The following is a 23,898-nucleotide window of genomic DNA, read 5'->3' as shown; positions in this document are numbered from 1 at the left end:
CCAATATAGCTGACCACCTACATCTGGGAGGATCGTACTCTCAACTGACTGATACATGTCTACTTTTTTTTTTTTTTGTATAAATCGAACAATGTCGTGGTATATTTCCATTGGTGTAAGTTGCTGAGTTTCACAGAGTTTAGTCAGGGAGAGGGCACCTTGACGGAGAGGAATAAGATGACAGATAGACGATTCGATTGTGCCTACCCCTACCGAGATTAAAGTGTCTGGGTATTGACCAATGGACAGTCCGGGACTTAAGTTAGCCTAATACTTCAACACTGATCCTTTTGAACTTCCTGCGCTGGCTGTTGTATTTAAGTTACGAGAGCTTCGATGTGTTGCATTGCCCTTGGATGACTCTCCTATTGTAGTTATGAGTCAGAGAAGAAAGTGGCTGACTTACCACAAGTGTGAGGCAGAGTTGATTTAATTCTTAGACTTCTTATGGTATTGACTGTTTCTAATGATATCTAGTTTGTGCTTCTGTGAGAGTAGAAGCTGATGGCGTCCACAATGTAGTCTAGCTAATGGGTGATCCACTGTGTCCTTTAAAGCTGGATAAAGATTTTGCCATGAGTATGGAGTTAGAAGGAGAGGCTGTTAACTGCATCCTTGATTATGTAAGCGTGGATCTTCTACAGACAGAAATGTAGACAGTCGATACTCAGTACATCCACTCCTCAGAACCACAACCCGACCACTTATCCTCCCATTCATCTCTCTCATTACGGTGACTCAATCGGTAGAGAGGTGGCCTGCAGTCCTACAGGACCCAGGTTCAAATCCCCGCTGGGGCAGGGAACAGTTTAAGGATTTGATTTTCATATAATCAGACTTTACTGATCTACCAGAAGACCCGCCGACATGTCGTAAAAATACCCCCGTTAATACCAATACACCAGTCCTGTATGAGGCAGCCCTAGCATGTATTCTATCTGGACAATGGGTGTTAGCGCCGAAGTGGTGTATGTAGGAGGACTATTGGGCCTTGAGAGCAGGGTGTGAAGCCTATGCCCAGAGTCGGATACAAAAAAAAAAAAAAATCAAATCAAATTATCATAACGATGTAATACAACTTTGCATGAATCCAGAAAACAAATGGAATCTCTCACTTAATAAGCTCTTCACTCTCACATATGCTTTTGCTGTATTGTACATAATCCGAATACCATTGAAAAGATCCCCTTCTCATAGTAACATCCACAGTGCCTGTCTGTCTACTCTGTCATTTCCCTTCTAATCATTATCAACATCATCATCATTGTCATCATTATCCTGCCTATCTTTTCGTGTTGAGGTTGGGGTGAGATGGGGCACAGAAAGCCATCAAAAGGGAAGAATGCGATAATGCGAAAACTACCCAACAGCACTAACAAAGAAATGGGCCACACATCTGTTCATTCCAATAAAGGCTTCACCTGATAGGTATACCTGTCCAAATGTATGCTAAAAAATATCTTTCTCTAAATTTGCTTTCTCCAAATCGATAAATGTTAATATTTTGTTGCAGTTGTGTGTGTGTGTGTGTGTGTGTGTGTGTGTGTGTGTGTGTGTGTGTGTGTGTGTGTGTGTGTGTGTGTGTGTGTGTTCCTGATCATATATGCTGTCGTGAGTTAATCCATAAACTATGTTCTTCTCAGAGCTAGATGACTCTTTATTCTCATAAAAGTTGTGTGTATGTGTGTGTGTGTGTGTGTGTGTGTGTGTGTGTGTGTGTGTGTGTGTGTGTGTTTATGTGTGTAAAAAGTTTATTGCATGTTTTCAATGGACTATTTGATAATGTATGTGTGTGTGTGTGTGTGTGTGTGTGTGTGTGTGTGTGTGTGTGTGTGTGTGTGTGTGTGTGTGTGTGTGTGTGTGTGTGTGTGTGTGTGTGTGTGTTTCGAAGAGTGGTCATATATTGAATTTTATGACTGTGTGTGTGTGTGTGTGTGTGTGTGTGTGTGTGTGTGTGTGTGTGTGTGTGTGTGTGTGTATGTATGATTATTATTATGCATGTATGTACAGTATATATGTACGTACTATAACGACTCTGCTAGAACTTTATGCGACCAAAACTAGAACAAAATAAAAATAATCCTCCGAGCACAAAAATACTTTGCTGCTGGCTCAGGATCAGCCACCTGGTACGCACGAGCCACGCTTTACGAGCTCCTCGTTCTACCCCCGCACACCCCCAACTCGCTCATCACTGACCTGCGACGCCTACAACTGGGATACCCTTGTTAGTCCCAAATCGTTGGCCAAACCCCAGACCCATGCCCTCATTAGCATCAATGTGACGAGTGGCCTCTGCTACTCTATCTCTTCGATTGCCCTTCCACTGCTAGTCTTCGCCTCGTGCTACAAAACTGTCTCGTCCGGCGCGTGTCTCGTCTCGACACTGCCGCCGAGATTGTTGCTCTCTCCCCCATCTCAGCTCTGCTTTCCACAGTCTCCTCCTATCCTCCACCCCCCTAGGCGTCCCGAACGCCCCCTGATTTACTAGACCTTCTCCCCTGGCGGGCCATACTTGCCCGGGTCCACTCTGTTAAGATAGAGGGACAAATCTTAACAAACAAACAAACAATCTGCACACTGGCTACAAAAATCTCAGCTTACATAACCACTTCTTGCCCCGATTGATCCAGCCTAAGGCCACAAGAATATCAGAGGGAGGACTGACTGAGGTGGCCTTGAGGCGTCTTCACGGGCCAGGACAAAAAACCTACAGTACACACACACACACACACACACACACACACACATACACAAACACACACACACACACACACATTTAATCCCTCCAGTGTGATGTATGCTCCTTGATTTTATTCTTGCTGCCGACAGACGATTTCAGCAAGATGAAGATCCCTATAATAAGTAGAATTCTCTGTTAATCCATCCAGTTCTATAACGTTATTTAAATTTTGTTCTTGTTGCCGCCAGAAAAAAACCTACAGTACACACACACACACACACACACACACATACACACACACACACATTTAATCCCTCCAGTGCGATGTATTCTCTTTGATTTTATTCTTGCCGCCGACAGACGATTTCAGCAAGATGAAGATCCCCATAATAAGTAGAATTCTCTGTTATTCCTTCCAGTTCTATAACGTTATTTAAATTTTGATCTCGTTGTCACCAGCCATGTTTATTCTATAATAGCCATTTGTTACCATGAAGTCTTATATTCACTGATTTCTACCTAGTTTCAGGGGATTTTAGGCAGCTATATAGAGCTTTTGTTGTTTCCTGGGGGGATTTGATATAGCCATCATAATTTCCTCCACAACTAGAGGTCCTCAAGTTAAATAAAATCGTCTGGCTGTGGCTTTAGGTAAATTAAAAATACGTCGGTGCAATGTACTGACTGAGAAACATTATGAACAACTTCATAACAGAACAGAGGGAGAAAAAACAAATGAATAAAAAGAAAATAATCCATACACCAGATTACTGGCGTCCTCTATCCATAACTCCTTACAGTTCAGTGATGCTCTTTTTGCTCTTTAAACATGACACCCCCAGACGATTTTATTCAGCTTAGGGGATATCTCTCGTACAGACGCAGTATTCTGTTAATGCACCGAGTTCTTGGGTATAGTTTTCATTGTACTCTTATTTCCCATAGACGACTTTCTTCACTTAGGGCAACACCTCTCACAGTGAAGGATTTAGATACGTCTCCATCTGCCTCCAAAGAGACTGATAAATTGATACATAGCTAGACAAATAGAGAACTAAAGGTACAGAGACGGATAGATAGAAATACAGATCAACAGATTGATAGATAGACAAAGACAGAGAGATAGACGGAATGATAGATACAAATAAAGACACATAAGAATACAAGGAAAAAATCAGCGAAAGAGGTGTTTCTTATATCTGTGCGGAAAGAAGGAACGAACAACTGAAAGTGCAAAAGTTAGCAACTAAGAACAAAACTCTCTCTCTCTCTCTCTCTCTCTCTCTCTCTCTCTCTCTCTCTCTCTCTCTCTCATATGCTTGGGATTCGCGGGACTGGTTTTCAGTGTCCGTGGAGAGAACAGTAGAACAGACTACCCAACTTTTGCTGCTGACAGTACAGAAAGTATTGACCGCCAGTGTCCAACAGCGAGGACGGGAGGTAAAAAGAAAGGAACGGTGACAGCAAAGTGACCAGTAGGGGGGAAAAGTGGTCAGCGGGATGGAACAGGGGAAGTGGTGTCGGGAGAAGGAAGTGGTATGAAGGGAGATGATTTCAGAGTGGAGAGTGATATCAGGAGAGATGATTTCAGAATGGGAATTGGAAGTGTTATCAGGGGAGATTATTTCAGATCTGAAAGTGGTATCAGGAGATGATTTCAGAATGAGAAGTGGTGGCCTTTCGGAAGAAGTGATCTCATATGGTGGAGGTGCTATTAGGAGAGATGATTTTAAAAAAGAAGTGACATTAAGAAAGATGGTTTCAGAATGGAAAGTGATATAAGGAAAGATGATTTCAGAATGGGAAGTGGTGTTAGGAGAGATGGTTTCAGAATGGAAAGTGATATCAGGAGAGATGGCTTCAAAATGGAAGGTGATATCAGGAGAGATGATTTCAGAATGGGAAGTGGTGTTAGGAAAGATGGTTTCAGAATGGAGGGTGATATCAGGGGAAATGATTTCAGAATGGAAAGTGGTGTTAGGAGAGATGGTTTCAGAATGGGAAGTGATGTTAGGAAAGATGGTTTCAGAATGGGAAGTGATGTTAGGAGAGATGATTTCAAACTCATTCGATCACTCAACAGTTTATCCCACTAAGACCTGGTATGTCTTTTTCATTCTTCCATCTCCTAACTTTTTTTTTTCTACTTAGGATAAATTTTTCGAAATGGAGGGGCTAAATACAGTCCCTCAAAAATCATGTGCAAAGATTAATGACATAGTGTGGTAGAGGTTAAGGAATAATTATAATATTTTTACCTTAATTTGGTCCAGGATTTAGTCCATTAGCGGATTCCTTCACGTAACCCAGTGGCTGAAAACGACAATAATATTTCTCTGTATTTACTTAACACTTCTTGACTAGCACCAAATTCTACTCTTAATCTACTATTATAACTCAGCATTCAAGATGGAGATATGGCAATTTTAGGCAAGCCAAAGAAGAAAGTATAACTATGGCACCCAGATTCAAGGTACTTTTTCAGCAAGATCTCACTACGTCCACACACGGCTTTGATACAGTGTACTAGACCTATTGATGGGAACTGTCCAATAGCGAATAGAGGATGATGCATCGAAGGATTGGTGGTAACGAATGGTATAAGACAGAGGAGAGGTTTTGATGATCGCGTATAGGGGAGTTGGAGGAAGACTCATGACAACGAATGAAGACAAAGGAAAAGAGAGGAAATGACCATGGTAAAAACGAACAGAGAAGCTAGAGGGAAGATATTGGTGAGAGCGAATGCAGGAGTCAGAGGAAAGGCCTCATTGATGGCGAATAGAGGAATATGGGAAAAAATAATGATAGCGAACAGAGGAAACAGAGCCAAGAATGTGAATGGAGGAGTTAGAGGAAAGGACTGGTAATATCGAGAAGAGAAGATAGAGTATAAGACAGGTGATAACGAACAGAGAATAGAGGAAAGAATTGGTGATAACGAATAGAGGAGTTAGAGGAACGGACTGGTAATAACGAGTAAAGGATAGAGGAAAGGATTCGTGATAACGAGTATAGGAGATAGAAGAAATGACTGGTGATAGCGAATGCAGGAGTCAGGAACAGAGTAGTGATAGCGAACACATGAGACAAGAAAGGTCTTGGTGATGGCGAACAGAGTAGACAAAGGAAAGTCCATGGTGCTGTTGTTCGGCTAATAACCAGAAGGGTGAAAAAAAAAAAAAAAAAACAGAGATATAGGATTGGGTAGGAAATACCAAGAGGTCAATATAATTAATTTTACCAAGATCCCATGACGTTCAACGCGATTTTGAGCCAGTGTGAGTGAACGAAAAGAAGAAAAACTATAGAAGAAAAAGCTGGTTATGGCAGAGTGACCAGAGGAAGACGAGGAAAAAAGAAATGAGTTAGGATATGGGATGGGGGAGGAGATGTCAAGGCCGCGTTGGTATGAATTCGGGACCAAAGTTTCGGAGGAGTTTCGCCTCAATGTCAGCGTGGACTTTGGGGTTTCTTGTTCCCCACTTTTTTTATGGGTGATGGAGAGGAAGGACGGATAAAGAGAAGGTGAGGAAAGACAGGAAAAGCTCGGGAGGAGGGAAAGACATGCAGAAGGGAAGAGAACTGGAGAGAGTGGAAAGGGGGGAGAGATGGAAGGAGGGATGGGGAAAATTGATAGAGAAAGATATGGAGGAGGGAAAGTGGAAAACTGGAGTGAGAAGATGAATGGAAATTGACGGTGAAGGGGGGGGGGACATAGGTTTGAGGAGAGCTGTATATGGTTAGAAGAAAGGAGAGAAGGGTGGGGAGTGAGCGTTATAGAGGGTTGTGGGTAAAGGGAGAAAGAAATAATTTGAATGAAAAAGGAAATATAGAAGAAAGGCTGAAGAGAAAGTCAGGGAGGAGAGACAGAGAGGGGCAGGGGTGGGAGAATTAAAGAAAGAAAGGGAGAGTAAGAGAAGGAACGGAGAGTTTGGAGAGAAAAATAGGTGAAGGAAGAAGAGACGTAGAGTGGGAAATGCTGGAGAAGAAAAAAAGAAGGGAAGAGAAAAAACAACAAAAATGAGAGAGAAGCGGGAAGAAGGGACTGAGGGAAGTAACAGAAGAAAATGGAGGGAAACAAAGGAAAAGAGAAGAATATATGAGAAGAGGGTAAGACGTGGAAAAGATATAGGGGCCAGTAAAGAAGTGGAAGTAGAAGCTGTTGGAAGAAAGGGAGCTTGGAAAGAGGAGCTGTGGTAGAGATATCCTTGAAAGTGAAAGAAGAAAAGTGAAGAGAGGGAAAGAGGATGGAAGGGAAGAGAGAATGAAACGAGCTGAGTAAGAAACGAAAATGGAAAATTAGGGAAAAAATAGAGGGAAAAAGAGAAGGGAGTAAAGGGAGAGAGGGCAAAGAGTGAGGGAGATCCGGAAGAAGAGAGGGAGGTGGATGAAAATAAAAATGGAGAGAAACTGAAGGAAGAGGGGGGCAGAGACGGACATCTGGAGAAAGGGAGAGGAGAACAGGGAGGAAGAGGAGAGTAGGAGAAAGGAAATGAGTAGGAGGAAGAAAGACAGAAGGGAAAGTGAAGGAAAGTTGGGAAAAAAAAATAGGAGTGAAGAAAGGGGAAAGACAGGAAGGGGGGACGGAAGGAAGATCAGGATGTGGGGAGGGGAGGGGGGGTAGAAGGGAAGCTAGAGAAATGAAAGTAAAGGGGATGCAGGGAAACAGTTGAAGAATAGAAAGGAAGGAGAGGAAGAGTTTGGGGATAGGAAACAGGGAGGAGGTGAAGGAGTTAGGGGCAGAGGGGAAAAAAGAAAGGGGAAGAAAGTTTGGGAGCAAATGGTTAAAAGGGAATGTGAGGGAAGAAAGGAACGGATGGGCCAGCGGGGGACGGGGCTGAAGAGTACAGTTGAGAAACGAAAAGAAAGAAAGAAGGGAAAACGTAAACAGAAAAAGGGAGGGGAGAGATGGAAAGGAGGAGAAGGGAAAAACTAGGACGGAGGGAGGAGCAGAGGGTGAGGAGGAAGTCCAGAGAAAGAATGAAAGAAGGGAAAAAGGGAGAAAGGCTGAAGAGAAAACTGGAAGAGACGGGCGAAAAGAAAGGGGGAATGAGAAGTCCAAAACATCCTCTTCCCAGGCCCCTCCTTCTCAATGGACAGGGTTGATGGTGAGTGACAGTAAGCACATGAAGTTATACCTCTTCTCCTCCTCACAGTTTTTCCCTACTTTGTTCTATAACCCTCATCAGCGGCGGGAGAGGGCTGAGGGAGGAGGGCAAGGGCGACGAATGAGGAGGAAGTTGGAAGGAGAGGAGGGGACGGGGGAGGGGAGGGAGGAAGGGTAGCTAAAAGCGACTACTTCATTTGAGAAATTTTTTATCGAGAATGAGAAATTATGTTGAGTACTATAATTTTCTCCTCCTCAAATGTCCCACTTCTTTTTCTCTTGCACATTCACTGCTATTTCTTCTCTAATCTTTCCTCTTTGTGCTTCTATATGTCAGTGTCTCTCTCTTCTCCTCCACTTTCTAATCTTCCTTACACTGTCCACAATGTCACCACCACCTTTGGCTCTCCTCTCCTTTCACGGATCCACCTGGTGAACAAGCCTACATCTTTTCTATCCTTAATGACCTAGAGCAGCTTGTACAGCACCCTACCCGTATCCCTGACCGCCTTGGAGAGAGCTCCAACATACTTGACCTCTTCCTCACAACTAATCCTTCTGCTTACTCTGTTAATCTTTTCTCTCCGTTGGGCTCCTCCGATCACAACCTTATTACCTTAACCTGTCCTATCACTCCGGTACGGCCTGTGGACCCTCCAGGGAAACGTCGTCTGTGGCATTTTGGAGCTGCGAACTGGGAGGCCCTCAGGCAATACTTCTTTGATTTTCCCTGGAATGATTATTGCTTCCATGGCCGTGAGCCATCTGAGTGTGCCTTGCGCATTACGGAGGTTATTCTCTCGGGCATGGAAGCATACATTCCTTTCTCATATCCTTTGACTAACGCAAGAAGCCTTGGTTTAATCAAGCTTGTTCTAATGCTGTCCGCAACAAGGAGAAGGCCTACAAAAGGTACCGGAGCCAACCCACCCCTGAATCACATCATCTTTACGCTTCTGCCCGGAATCGTGCAAAGTCTGTTCTTCGCTCTACTAAAAATAATTTCATCCATACTAAATGCTCTCAACTCTCCAACTCGAATTCTTCCCGCTCCTTCTGGCACCTTGCCAAAAATATTTCTAACAACTTTACCTCATCATCCTTCCCTCCTCTTTTCTACTCTGATGGTTCTGTAGCTATTTCTTCTACTGATAAAGCAGATCTCTTCGCACAGACTTTCTCCTCCAATTCCACCTTAGACGATTCCGGTGCTGTTCCTCCATCTCTTCCCACCTCTGACTTCCTCATGGCTGACATTAAAATTTCTTCAGTTGATGTATTTTCTGCCATCACTGGCCTCAGTACTAACAAGGCATATGGGCCTGATGGGGTCCCTCCTGTTGTTCTCAAGAACTGTGCTTCTGTGCTTACACCCTGCCTAGGCAAACTCTTTCGCCTTTGTCTGTCAACTTGTACCTTTCCTTCTTGCTGGAAGTTTGCTCTCATTCAGCCAGTCCCAAAGAAGGGTGACCACTCCCAACCCTCCAACTATCGTCCAATTGCTTTAACGTCCTGTATTTCAAAAGTTTTCGAGTCAATTCTTAATAGAAAAATTTTAAGGCATCTTTCCTATCACAACCTTCTTTCCGATCGTCAGTATGGGTTCCGTCAGGGACGCTCCACTGGCGATCTTCTAACCTACCTTTCAGACTCCTGGTCATCCTCCTTTCGGGACTTTGGCGAAAGCTTTGCCATTGCACTTGACATCTCAAAGGCTTTCGATCGAGTCTGGCATAAATCTTTAATTTCCAAACTGCCCTCCTACGGTTTCTATCCTTCTATCTGTGCCTTCATCGCTAGCTTCCTTTCTGGTCGTTCTACGAGTATAGCCGCTGTTGTAGACGGCCATCGTTCTTCTCCTAGATCTATCAACAGTGGTGTTCCTCAGGGCTCTGTCCTATCACCAACTCTCTTCCTTTTATTCATCAATGATCTTCTATGCTGTACATCTAACTCTATCCACTCATACGCTGATGACTCCACCCTTCACCTTTCCATTCGGTTCCCACAACGCCCATCTCAACAGTTACTTCAAGAAACTAGGGATGAGGCTATGGCACACCTAATGTCTGACTTGGCTCGTATCTCTGACTGGGGTAAAAATAATATGGTTGTCTTTAATGCATCTAAGACTCAGTTCTTACACCTATCAACCCGACAAAATCTTCCACACGTATACCCATTAATGTTTAATAATATTCAGCTTAATCCTGCATCATCCTTGAACATGCTTGGGGTTTCATTTACTCGGGACTTATCTTGGAAAGATCATATTACATCTCTTGTAAAATCTGCTTCCAAGAGATTGGGTGTGCTAAGCCGACTCCGCTCTTTCTTTACCCCTGCACAATTGTTGACTCTATACAGGGGTTTTATCCGCCCCTGTGTGGAGTACAACTCTCATGTGTGGGGAGGCTCCCCACATACAGCTCTTCTCAATAGGGTGGAGTCAAAGGCTTTTCGTCTCATTAACTCTCCTCCTCTTACTGACTCCCTTCAACCTCTGTCTCTTCGCCGCACTGTTGCATCTTTATCTCTTTTCTATCGCTTCTTTAATGGTCACTGCTCCTCTGAACTGTCTGCATGCATTCCTCCACCTCTACGACGGGTGCGTAGCACCCGTCTGGCAGCAAACTCTCATCCCTTTTCTGTCCTACTCTCTAATGCAAGAGTTAACCGTTACTCCCAGTCTTTCATTTATGCAACAGGTCAGCTCTGGAACTGTCTCCCTCTATCTGTATTTCCTGCTGCCTATGATCTCCAGTCTTTCAAACGCAGTGTGTCCAGGCATCTGAAAATGATCGGATCTTGAATTTGGCTCTCTATTGTATTTTGTTTTTCTCTTGGAGGGAACTGTTACTGCGGGCTCATGGCCTTTGGTTCCTTCTTCCTCGCATAAAAAAAAAAAAATCCAGTGCAACGTTCTTTTCGGCTCTCTCTATTAAAGTACTATACCTCAGGCAATGATTTATATATTTTCTCCTCCTCCTCCTCCTCCTCATCATCATCATCATCATCATCATCATCATCCTTCTTCCAACTTTTCTTCGTAGTTCTATTTAACACCAAGATATGTCTTCTCCTAGTCCAGTGGTTCTTAACTTTTTTTTGAGTCACGGACCCCTTCGAGAATCTGGTGAAAGCTATGAACCCCCTCCCTACAAAAATGCACATAAGCACATAACCACAGCATTTTGCATGCAAAGAATATACTTTATTTTATTGGAAACTACCTCACGCAGTGTATAACGTACACGATGTATGAAACAGTCTTTACAAAAACTTATGTTTCTCATTCTTTTTCATGCAACAACTAATGGCCATTCGACGAAAAAATAAGCATCCAACCTGTGCAAATTAAACAAAACAAAACTTTAATTCTGCTCAAAAGTTCATTTCAATGAGAGGGTTGTTGTTGTTTGGCCTGAATAAGAAGATGTAATTGTGGAGTGGTCTTTAACAAGGCAACACGCATGTCATCGTTGACATCCTGTTGATTTTGACTTCTCGTTTTGATAGAAACAATCGCTGAAAAACCTGACTTACAAAGGCATGTAGTGGCAAACTGAATCAGAGCACCAATAGTTCGCTTTGCCAGACGAGGGTAGGCTTGTGTCAGCGAATACATGAATTATTCAAGACTCTTCGAGTTTTGTTTTTCTTTGGGGTTGGAGGCAGCTAATGATGCCAAACGGCATCATGCAATATCACTATATAGTTCTCAATTATTCTGACCTTCACGGACCCCAGGTTAAGAACCCCTGTCCTAGTCTTTTCTTCATTCTCCTTCTTTCCTCTTCAATATGATGTATTTTAAACTCGGCCAACGAAGTTGGAGGAGGCTATGTATTCACCTATGTTTGTCTGTTTCTTTCTCCAGACTACATCGCCAACAGTTCTCAATGAATTTCAATGAAATCTGGTGGAAGGGAGGGCCATGGGCCAAGAAAGGATGAATAAAATTTGGGGGCGGATCCGAATCCAGAACCGCATTCTATGTATAATATCTCCAAAAGTTCTCAATGAATTTCAACATAATTTTGTGGAAGAGTGAGCCATGGGTCACGGAACAATTGATTAAATTTGGGGGCAGATCCGCATCCTATGTATTCGACACAATATTTCTGTGGATCCGGATCCGGATCCTTTTAAATGGCAATGGCATTGGCGTAGGTATCTTTGAGTGGTTTAAAGATAAATTAGTTTTGCTACCACTAGACTCCTTTATTCAGCTTCAGACTAACCTGTTGTAGTGAAGGGGTTAATAAAGGATGTACGGTATTTAACTACCCCAGACCGTTTTATTCAACTTATGGCAATCCATAGTGGGGAAGGGGTTAATGAAGACAATATTTAACTCCTCCAGTACAAACAAGCCCCACTAAGGCTAAATAAAATCGTCTTGTCGGGGCAGTAAATAAAAAAAATAAAGTACAGTAGTATATGTGTGTGTCTGTGAGTTTGCTCGTTTCTTTCACGAGAACGGTAATAGATGGCAATATATATAGATTATTCCTTCCGACAAGCAGAGTATGTTTTCACCTGTTTCTTGTTGTTTGCTTGTTTGTTAGCAGGATTACTCAAAAACTAAACGAGAGATTTGGGCCAAATTTGGTGGGTAGATAGCCCATGTCCCAGGGAAGAATCGATTACGTTTTGGGACCGATCCGGATCGTATTACAGATTGTGGCTCCGGAGCTGCATTGCCCTTGTAGGAGAGATGAGCTCCACCGACTGCTGCTCTGATTCTTTTTGTATTAGGTTGGGGTAAGTCCAGGGAGTGTCAAAAAAAAAAATTATTCCACAAAGTTTGGCGATTGCGAGCGACGCAACGGCGCGACTTTGTCGGAAATCATGACACGCAACAATATGCAAAAATAATTTTTCAACTTTTGGGTCAGAATTAGTCATTGTGAGCTCAAAAATCACATGGAAGCAAAGGTAATGGTATTTCCAAACATTCTGTGGTGGAAAGGCTATTAGTCAGTCCCGCAATTTTTTGTAGGCAAAGGACACGCACTAGTAGAATATAAAAGACGTTGTCGGAGTCAAGTAGTTTAATATAAAGTGTCATTTTTTCTCTTCCCCCTAACTTCCCTTCTTCCCCTTCTTACTGTGGTCTTTTCTTCTTCTCTATTTCTAAGTCCTTTCACTTATCAAAGTTATCCTTCTTTATTCTAAAAACATCTTCATTTTTCTTCTTGCTTATCTTATGCTACTGTTTGTTCTTCTTCCATTTTCCATCCCATCCATCTTATATGTTAAGGCCAACCTCTATGCCTTTTCCTTGACCGTCCTTTTCTTTCACCTCTGATTAGGATACATAAAGAATATTACTATTACTGTTAAACTCAAACCGCCTCGTTGGAACCTGAACAATTCAGGTTGAAAACCTATGAAACTCTACGTACACATTCTCGTATTATCATTTCTGGTCAATGCAGATATCAGTGTTATCATATTCTTCTAGTTTTCATCCTCCCCTTCTTCCGTGTCAAGTCCTGCCTCCCGTTCAGATATTCCTCCACCAGTCTTCCTACCCTCACAACCTCATTTCCACAGGCCTAGTAAGAAATTATTTTACATTTTGATAGCAAGAAAACCTCTTGTCCGTTGCCGTCATTATAAAAACATTAGTTCCATTTAGTAGAGAGTCGGATTCCCCGAAGGACATGACAGTTTTTACCAAGGACAAGGTTTGGAAAATCCTGTGGTGTTTTATAGTGGGTTTGAGAGAGAGAGAGAGAGAGAGAGAGAGAGAGAGAGAGAGAGAGAGAGAGAGAGAGCACAGAACTTCCCATCCTTATGAGACGGTCCGGCCTTAACACTAATACTCATAGAGAAGTAAGAGAAAATGATAGCACAGCAGAAGGATCTCTCCCCCACCCTCCAAACCCTTCGTGTGTGTGTGTGTGTGTGTGTGTGTGTGTGTGTGTGTGTGTGTGTGTGTGTGTGTGTGTGTGTGTGTGTGTGTGTGTGTCCACAAACTGACAAACATACATATAGTATACTAATGCGTTCATGTGCATATGCACACGTGTGGATATTTTTACATACATAACGAGTACGTAACATTTAGGTACACGGTCCACTTCCAAATTGTGTGTGAATGTGCAGTACATAGTTACAGTAGTTAATACAAAAATTGCTATGAATCAAAATTCCTTCAGTCATAATATATACCATAGGAAATGAATAATACAAAGTACATGCAACAGGTTAAGGTAGGAATGATTATATACATATATATAAATAAATAAATATATATATATATATATATATATATATATATATATATATATATATATATATATATATATATATATATATATACATAGAGAGAGAGAGAGAGAGAGAGAGAGAGAGAGAGAGAGAGAGAGAGAGAGAGAGAATAAACTGGCACGAAACTTACAGATCACCAGAAACTATGTGGCAGGGAGGTGAGAATATTTCATACGATCCTCCCTACCAAACATGAATTCTTTTGCAAATGATTTAACTGGAGTTCGTGTTGGATCATCGTCACAAAAGGTCCAACCACACTGCCTCCTGTGATTACGGGCAGTGTGCCACCGAAAGTGAGTAGGCACTGCCTCGTCAAATTACAGACTGGGATATTAAACAAACTGAAATCCGTGAAGATCTATACATACAATGTAAGAAGCCTCACAGATGATTACAAACTTAATAGATTAATGACTGAATTAGAAAACATTAGTTGGGATATCGTAGGTTTGAGTGAGATCTAAAGAGAATATGAAAATGTAGTTCAGCTCCAAGATAGCGACCTCTTATTTCTCTACAGAGGGAGGCAAAATGAAAGATTTAGTAGTGTAGGATTTCTAATTAACAGAAATCTTGCAGGCAATATTGTCAAATTCAGCAGTATATCTGACCGAGCAGCATGGATAGTAATTAGACTGTGCAAAAAATACACCCTGAAAGTAGTACATGTATATGCACCGACTTCTCAAAACTCAGATGAAGAAATAGAAACATTCTATGATGACATTTCCCAGATTATGGAAGAAGAAAAGACAACATATACTATGCTCATGGGAGACTTCAATGCAAAAGTTGGAAAAAATAAATGGAGAAGCATGTATGAGAAAATCCGGAATGGGAAAAAGGAATGAAGGAGGAGAAATGGTGGTAAATTCTGCTGAAATGTATAACATAAGAATAATGAATACATTCTTTCACAAAAAAATCAGGGAGAAAATGGACCTGGAGAAGTCCAAATGGAGAAACAAAGAATGAAATCGACTTCATTATAGAAATTAACAATAACACGAACATGAATCAACAAAGTGAATATAGGAAGTGACCATAGAATGGTGGGCTGCACAGCCAGATTCAACTTCAGAAGTGAAAGAAAGAGGATGATGAAAAATAAAAAGGTATGTCCAATAAAGGTAAGTAAAAACAAAGCAACCTTTCAGTTAGAAAAAAACGAATAGGTTTCAGACACTATTTAATGCCGAGTGTAACACTGATGAATTGAATGACAGATTAACAAAAGTGCCAGTAGAATCAGCAGAAGTAGTAGGGAAGGCTAATTCAACCAAAACCAGCAAGTATTCGGAAAAGACACTCGAGCTCACGAAAAGAAGAAAGGAAATAGAAGTAAAAGCAAATGAAGACGAAACCGAAGGAACAGACTTAAGGAAGCTAATTATCAACAAGAGAGAGAGAAGAAAAAAGAGAAACATGGATCAGATAAAAAAATAAAACATCAGTAAAATGGCACTAGGAAAGGGGCAAATTACGTCACTGAGAGGCAAAAACGGTGAAGTCATTAAATGCAGAGATAAGATGGTGAAAAGAGCTGAAGAATTTTACAAAGAACTGTATGCATCAGAGACAGTAATACCAATAGATGACTTTTCAGATGATACAAAAGAAATAGCTGCGGTAACACCTGGCGAAATAAAACATTTCTTTCGAAAACATTTAAAGAGGGAAGGCTCCAGAAGAAGACTGAATAGTAGCAGATTTACTGCTGGATGCAAGAGTAGAAGTACAAAACTGGCTCGCCCACTTAATTACTCATTGTATAGAAAAGAAGACAATTCCCAAAACATGGTGTAATGCAATAGGGGTTTTACTTTACAGAAAAGGTGACAAAAGATCTTAATAAGCATCGACCCATTAGGTCATTACAAGTTATGTACAAACTCTTCACTAAAGTCCTTATGAACAGAATAACAACTAATTTAGAAGAAAACCAACTTCGTGAACAAACAGGATTCTGCAGCGGGTGTTCGACTACTGATCATATACACACAATGAATCAGCTAATTGAGAAAACTACAGAATGTAAGAAACCATTGTGCTCAGGTTTTGTTGATTATGGAAAGACTTTCAACACAGTGGAGCACATAGCAATGATAAATTCTTTGCGAGAACAAGGATTAAATGAGAACACTGTAAAACTGCTTGAAAACCATATTACAAAGAAACTGCTACAGTTAAAATATATAAAGACTTGGAAGAGATTAAGACTGAGACGGACTTGCATCAAGGAGATACACTTTCACCAAAATTATTTACAGCATGCCTAGAAAGAATTATAAGAAAGCTAGACTGAAAAAAAAAAAAAAAAAAGAGTAAACATATATGGAGAAAACTTCAACCATTTAAGATTTGTAGATGACACTGTCCTAATCTCAGAAACAGCAGAGACATTGTAAGAAATGTTAAATGACATAAATAAAGTCTCAAAGTAGGGCTAAAGATGAACCGGAGTAAAACTAAAGTAATATTTTATCCAGATATACCAAGAAGCATCATCAGAATAATCGAAGAAATTCTTGAAGAAGTCGAGGAGTACAATTACTTGGGGCAACTACTAAAACTAACAAAAGACCATTATGACAAAATAAAAAGACACATTACAATCGGATGCAAAACTTTCGGTAAGTATAGAGACATCATAAAAAATAACTTGCTGATATATATATGAAACCATCCATCAATCAATTGATCTTTTTGGAGAAACTCATGCAGTAGCTCTTGATATCTCTAAAGCTTTCGACAGAGTATGGCACCGTTCCCTGCTGTCCAAACTCACTTGCTATGGACTAACGTCTTTTGTTCCTTTGATTTCTTCTTATCTTAGTGACAGGAAAATAAGAGTAAAAGTAGATGATGTATATTCGAATTTCCACTCAATTAACGCCGGCGTGCCGCAGGGATCAGTTCTGGCACCAGCCCTATTTCTGGTTCATATTATTGATCTCTTATCTGTCACTCACAATCCCGTTCACTCATATGCAGATGACTCAACACTACATAGTTCATTCACACTCAGACATCCATTTACAAAGTCTAATATCTCTACCTCTCAACTCAGTACAGCCATCTCCATAAATCAAGATCTAGCTACAATCAGTGAATGGGGACAAAACAACCTTGTCTCTTTTAATGCTAGTAAAACTAAATATATACAGTTTACTAATAGACAGATATTGCCAGATTCATACATTACCTTCAGTGCTACTAATATTTCCATCTCCAAAAGTATTGAAATTCTTGGTGTCTCACTTAACAGCGCCCTCAGATGGACCTCTCATGTCAGATCACTTGCTAAGGCCGCCTCAAAGAAACTTGGATTATTGTACAGAGTCCGTAACTTCTTCGCCGATGAGCAGTTAGCTGTAATTTATAAGAGTCATGCGCACTCTCAGCTTGAATATTGATCACCCTTGTGGAATGGTTGTGGAGAGGTTGCATTGAGACAACGGGACAAAATTCAGAATAAAGCTGTTAGAATCATTAACAACCCTGCCATTACATATAAACTACCTCCCCTGCAAGTAAGAAGGAATGTTGCCTCCCTTGCATTATTTTACAGATATTTTTTTGGCAAGTGCTCAGACGAGGTTGTGTTCATGGTGCCGCCTCTCCATGCCTTCCCTCGTGCTACACGGGCATCTGGTAGCGCTCATGACTGGATTGTCACTCAACCAAATTGCAGAACTTCTGCCTATCAGAATTCTTTCATTCCCCGAACTGCATCTCTCTGGAACTCGCTTCCCCAGAGTTGTTTTCCTCCAAATTTCAACCCACAACTGTTCAAGTCTAACTGTTACAGATATTTTATGAATGGAGGACACCAGTAGTCTGGTGTATGGATTATTTTTTTTTCCCCCATTTGTTTTTCCTTCCTTCGTTCTGTTATTTAAAAAAAAAAAAAAAAAGTATGACATATGGTTGTGAAACCTGGAAACTGACATAATCGGTGGAAAATCAACTAATCTGTTCCCATAGGGCAATGGAAAGGTTAGCATTGGAAATATCTTTAAAAGACAGCCAAAGATCAACTTGGATGAGAGAGCAGACTAAAGTCAAAGACATTTCAGAAGTTTTAAAAGAACAGGAATGGAGGTGGGCATGTCATGTAGCAAGAATAAGGGATAACCGATGGAGCAAGAGGCTGACTGACTGGACTCCAAGAGACATTAAACCTAGTAGTAGCAGCAGCCCTGGCAGAACCCATACTGACAATCAGAAAGAAGGTTGTGCTAGGAAATGTATTTTAAAAATGTTTTTGTTATGATTTGATTCAGATTTTTTGAAATAACTGATGTTAATGCAATTGGGTGACAGTTTGAGGGGTGGGAATGGCCATCCTTCTTTGGTACAGGCTGAATGAGAGCAAACTTCTAGCAAGAAGGAAGAGTACAAGTTGACAGACAAAGGGAAAAGAGTTTGCCTAGGCAAGGTGTAAGCACATATGCATAGTTCTTGAGGACAACAGGAGGGACTTCATCAAGTACACATGCCTTGTTAGTACTGAGGCCCGAGAATACATCAACTGACGAAATTTCAATGTCAGCCAGGAGGAAGTCAGAAAGGGGAAGTGGTGGAGGAACAGCACCGGAATCACATAAGGTGGAACTGGAGAAGAGAGTCTGAGCGAAGAGTTCTGCTATATCAGTGGAAGAAATAGCTACAGGGCCATCAGAGTGAAAAGAGAAGGAAAGCATGATGAGGTAAAGTTGTTAGACAGATTATTGGTAAGGTGTCAGAGCATTTTGTACGAATGAAAGTATTTTTAGCAGAGCAAAGAACAGACTTAGCACAACTCCGGACAGAAACATGAAAAGAGATGAGATTCAGGGGTGGGTTGTATCCGATACCTTCTGTAGGCCCTCTCCTTGTGGACAGCATTGGTAAAAGGGTGATTAAACTTTTTTTTTTTCTCTCATTAATCATAGGATGAGAGGAAGGAATGAACGCTACCAAGCCTGGGAGAATAAACTCCATAATGCTTGAGGCACATTCAGGTGACTCTCGGTCATGGAAACAATAACCAGTCAATGGAAAATCATAGAAGTACTGCCTGAGAAACTCCCAATCAGCAGCCCCAGAGTACCAAAGCAGCCGCTTCTTGAAAGGGTCCACAGGCCTTACTGGAGCAATAGAACAGGTTAAGGTGATAATATTATGATTGGAGGAGGCCAACGGAGAGAAAAGATTAACTAACAGAAGGATTAGTTGTAAGGAAGAGGTTATGTATGTTGGAACTCACTCCAAGGCGGTCAGGGATATGAGTAGGGTGCTGTACAAAGCTGCTATAGTCATTAGGGATAGAAAAGATGTAGGCTTGTTCACCAGGTGGATCAGTGAAGGGGGAGGAGAGCCAAAGGTGGTGGTGAACATCGAAATCACATAGAATGGAAATTGCAGAAAAGGGAATTGATAAGCTGTGTTCCATATCTTCATAGTAGAATTAATAGATAAAGAAACAGCAAATATAATTTAGTCAGAGAATGACAGGATAGCCAAAGCTAGAGAGCAGAGAATTCAGAAAATTCAAGTTCAGGAACTCTATTTATTTATTGCCAGACGCCTTAATCCCATTGGGGATGGCCACAAACAAATCGCGTCCACGTCTCCCTGTCCCCCTCCATTTCACTGCCTTGCTCCCAACTCACCCTCCCCTCTCTCATATACCCCTCCAGTCCATCCCTTCATCTCATCCTTGGCCTCCCCCTTCCCCTTTCCCCCTCCACCTCACTCACATACACTCTTCTCATGTCTCTCACCCTCTATCCTCTCCACATGGCCAAACCACCTCAATGTGTTTCTCCTAACGCTTCCTATCACATCCACATCAACACCATAAAGCTCCTCCACATCCTCATTTGTCAATCTGTCTCTCTGTGTGACTCCACATACTTCTCTCATAACACATTTCCACAGTTCTCACTCTTGTCTTGTGACCCTCCAACAACGTCCAAGCTTCACTACCATACGTTACAGTTGGTATCACAATACTTTCATGTAGTAACTTTTTCACTTACATGCTCACCTCCCTGTTCCTTATCTCTGCTTTCAAAGAACCAGCAACCTTTCTTCCTTGCTGTACCCTTTCAAACACTTCACCCTCCAAACTTCCATTCTTACTCATCACACTACCCAAGTAACTTTAACATACTCACATTTTCCATTTCCTCATCATCCAACCTCACTGTACATTCAATGGCTTCACCTCTCTCGAAGACCACAACTTTACTCTTCCCTACATTCACCTTTAGATTCCTTGTCTTACACTCTCTCCCAAACTCATCCACAAAGCCTTGCAGCTCCCCTTCGTCTTCACTTAACATCATAGTATCATCTGGAAACAACAGTCCAGGAAGTTTCCAAACACTACCCTCTCTCATTAGGGCCACTCCAACATCCACTGTCCTACCTTGTATCTCTTTTATTACCCCATCCATATGCAGACTGAACAACCATGGAGACATGACACATTCCGGTTTCAACCCAACATTCAAAGAGAAAAATTAACTCGGTTCACTATCCACATGCACTGCAGCCTTAGCACCCTCAAACATACTCTTCACAGCATTCAACAACTTCCCATCTACTCCATATATTCTTAATACTTTTCACAATCCTTGTCTATCCACCCTGTCATATGCTTTCTCCAAATCCATGAAGGCCACATACAATTTCTTTCCCTTCTCTAGAAACTTTTCCACTAAAGATCTAAGAATGACTATCTAATCAACACAACCTCTTCCCTTTCTAAAACCTCCCTGTTCTTCACCAAGTAATTCCTCTGTTGTTTCCCTAACTCTGTCAAATGTCTGAAATGGGTGCTCCAGGTCTCTCTGATATCAGCTTTCCATCAGCCTTTATTATCAAGGCACGCAAACAGATACGACTACGCACTTATTTTCATGTTTATTTAATAATGATCGCATCAAGATGAATGTCTAATCACTTTTTAAAGATATTTATGATGCTGCTTTCGACCACATTCCCAAGGAGTTCATTCCAGTAATTTACAATAGCAAAGATGGAGAAGTTTTGGGCTGTATCAAGATTAACCTTCCTTGCCTGCAGCTTCATTGGTTTCCAGCTCGTGTTAAGGAGGCTGAGTTTCAGGCACGTGCTAAGGAGGCTGAGTCTGAGGCTAAGGAGGCTGAGTCTCAGGCTCATATTCAGGAGGCACAGATACAGGCTCAGGCACAAACTGAACTAGCTAGGATTCAGGCAGACCATGAGTATCGCATGAAACAAGGTGGAACTGGATCATCTAGCTCTGATGATTTTGATGTGGCTAAAAATGTTAAACTTGTCCCTCCTTTTAATGAATCTGATATAACAAAGTATTTTCAGTTGTTTGAGAGGGTAGCTACAGGTTTTAATTGGCCCAAAAAGTATTGGCCAGTACTCCTTCAAACTGTTCTCACCGGTAAAGCTCAAGTAACTTATGCATCTTTGCCTCAGGATCAATGTGATAATTATGATGTAGTTAAGAGCTTGATTCTTAAGGCCTATGAGCTTGTTCCTGAAGCCTATAGAGTAAAATTTAGGACAACTTATAAGCAAGATAAGCAATCCCATGTTGAGTATGCAAAAATCAAAGAAGATCTGTTAGAGCAGTGGTTAAATTCTAAGAATGTGGATTCTGATTTTGATAAATTTAAGCAGATGATTTTGCTGGAGGACTTCAAAAAGTGTACTAATAAAGATGTAAGTCTATATCTTGATGAGAGAAGAATAGATAATTTGTCTGATGCTGCAGTTTTAGCTGATGAATATGTTCTCACTCACAAGAGATATTCTAAAGAAAAAAGGAAAGCTGAGAGTAAGTACGTTGCCTCTACTCAGAGTACAGGTAACAGGAAAGAGAATAAAGATGATGTTTCTCAGGAAGTAAATACCAGCTTCACCTCTAGATTTCAGACAAGTAAATGTACTTATTGTAGTAAGCTTGGTCATACTACGGAGAAATGTTTCAGGAGACAGCGTGATGTGAACAAAAAGGAGTCTTTAAAAATTCAGTCAATTGGTCTAGTGTCCACCCTTGAGAGTTCCCAGAATTCTTTAACTGAGTTAACTGAACCTGCTTTGAGGGGTAAATTAAATCCTCATGATGAAGCTCCTCTTTTGAGCAGTAACGTGGGTGACACTCTCAAGAGTTCATGTGCTAATTTCCTGTCTGATGGTTTTGTCAGTCCTCTGGACAGTAATGACAGGAAATCAGTTAAAATATATCGTGATACAGGTGCTTGCCAATCCCTTATGCTGACCAGTGTTCTAGGCTCTAATGTTAATTCCTCTGATGAAACTGTAATCTTACAAGGTGTAGGGAATAATTACTTCTCTGTCCCTCTGTGCAGAGTGAGTTTAGAGTCTGGTTTTGTTAATGGTTCCGTTATGGTTGGGTTGGTTAAGACACTCCCAGTGTCAGGTGTAACTTTCTTACTTGGAAATGATATTGGTGGAAGTCAAGTGTGTCCAGCTCCTCAGTTGTCTAGTGAGCCAGTGGCTGCGGCCCAGGATTATGATGTCCCTGATGTGTTCTCTGCATGTGCTGTCACTAGGGCTATGTCTAAAGTTACTGGTGACTTAGAGGATAATGATGATGGTGATGTTATCCTAGCTGACACTTTTCTTGCTAATTTGGACCACTCACCAGATGAGGCAGTACCGCATAGTGTTGATAATTTGTCCCGTCAAGAGTTGGTTGAGTTGCAGGTTGCTGACCCTGAGTTGAAAGGTCTAGCTAACTCTGCTTACAGTGAGGAAGAGTCAGCTGGTGCTTCTACTTGTTATTATATAAAGTCAGGAGTACTTATGAGAAAGTGGAGACCTCCAACAGCATCAGCCGACTCTGAATGGGAGGTTGTACATCAAGTTGTCATCCCTCGTGTTTGTAGGCAGGATATCATTAGAGTGGCTCATGATTCCAGTTTGGCAGGACATCTTGGAGTGAGGAAGACTGTGGCATGCATTTTGAAACACTTCTACTGGCCAGGTATCTTCAGAGATGTTCCCTGGTATTGTAAGTCTTGTCACACCTGTCAAGTTGTGGGGAAGTGTAATCAGACTGAAAAGGTTGCACCTCTAGTTCCCATTCCTCCTTTTGAGGCGCCATTCACCCGTGTGTTGGTGGATATTGTGGGCCCTCTTCCTAAGACTTCTTCAGGATTTTCTTATGTGTTGACCCTGATTGATATGGCTACTCGTTATCCTGAAGCCATTCCACTTAGAAATATCTCAGCAAAGAACGTGGTTAAGGAAATGCTAGGGTTCTTCACAAAGTTTGGTCTGCCCAAGGAGGTACAGTCAGACTGGGGAAGTAATTTCATGTCAAATGTTTTCAAGCAGTCTCTGAAAGAGTTGAGCATCACCCAGATCACGTCTTCAGCTTACCATCCCCAGACTCAAGGAGCATTGGAGAGATATCATCAAACACTCAAATCGATGCTCAAGAAATACTGTTTGGAACATCAGAAAGACTGGCATAAAGGTCTTCCCTTCGTTGTATTTGCCGCAAGAGAATCTCCAAATGAATCACTGGGCTTCTCACCCTTTGAACTACTGTTTGGCCATGAAGCAAGAGGACCCCTTAAGCTACTCAAGGAATGCTGGCTGTCGGAGGGAGATGACGTCAACCTGCTGGAGTATGTGATGAAGTTCAAAGAACGGCTGTCCACTGCTTTACAGCTGGCGAGAGAGAATTTAGGAGCTGCTCAGGAGAAGATGAAGACTTGGTATGATAAGAAGTCCAGGTTACGCCACTTTCAGCCAGGAGATCAGGTTTTGATTCTGCTACCGGTGCATGGGCAACCTCTTC

Source organism: Coenobita brevimanus, chromosome 77 (assembly GCF_032717465.1).
Source record: "Coenobita brevimanus isolate Jiangsu-jjx chromosome 77, ASM3271746v2, whole genome shotgun sequence".
In the NCBI taxonomy this organism is placed as follows: Eukaryota; Metazoa; Arthropoda; class Malacostraca; order Decapoda; family Coenobitidae; genus Coenobita; species Coenobita brevimanus.
Note: the sequence above shows the minus strand (reverse complement) of the source record.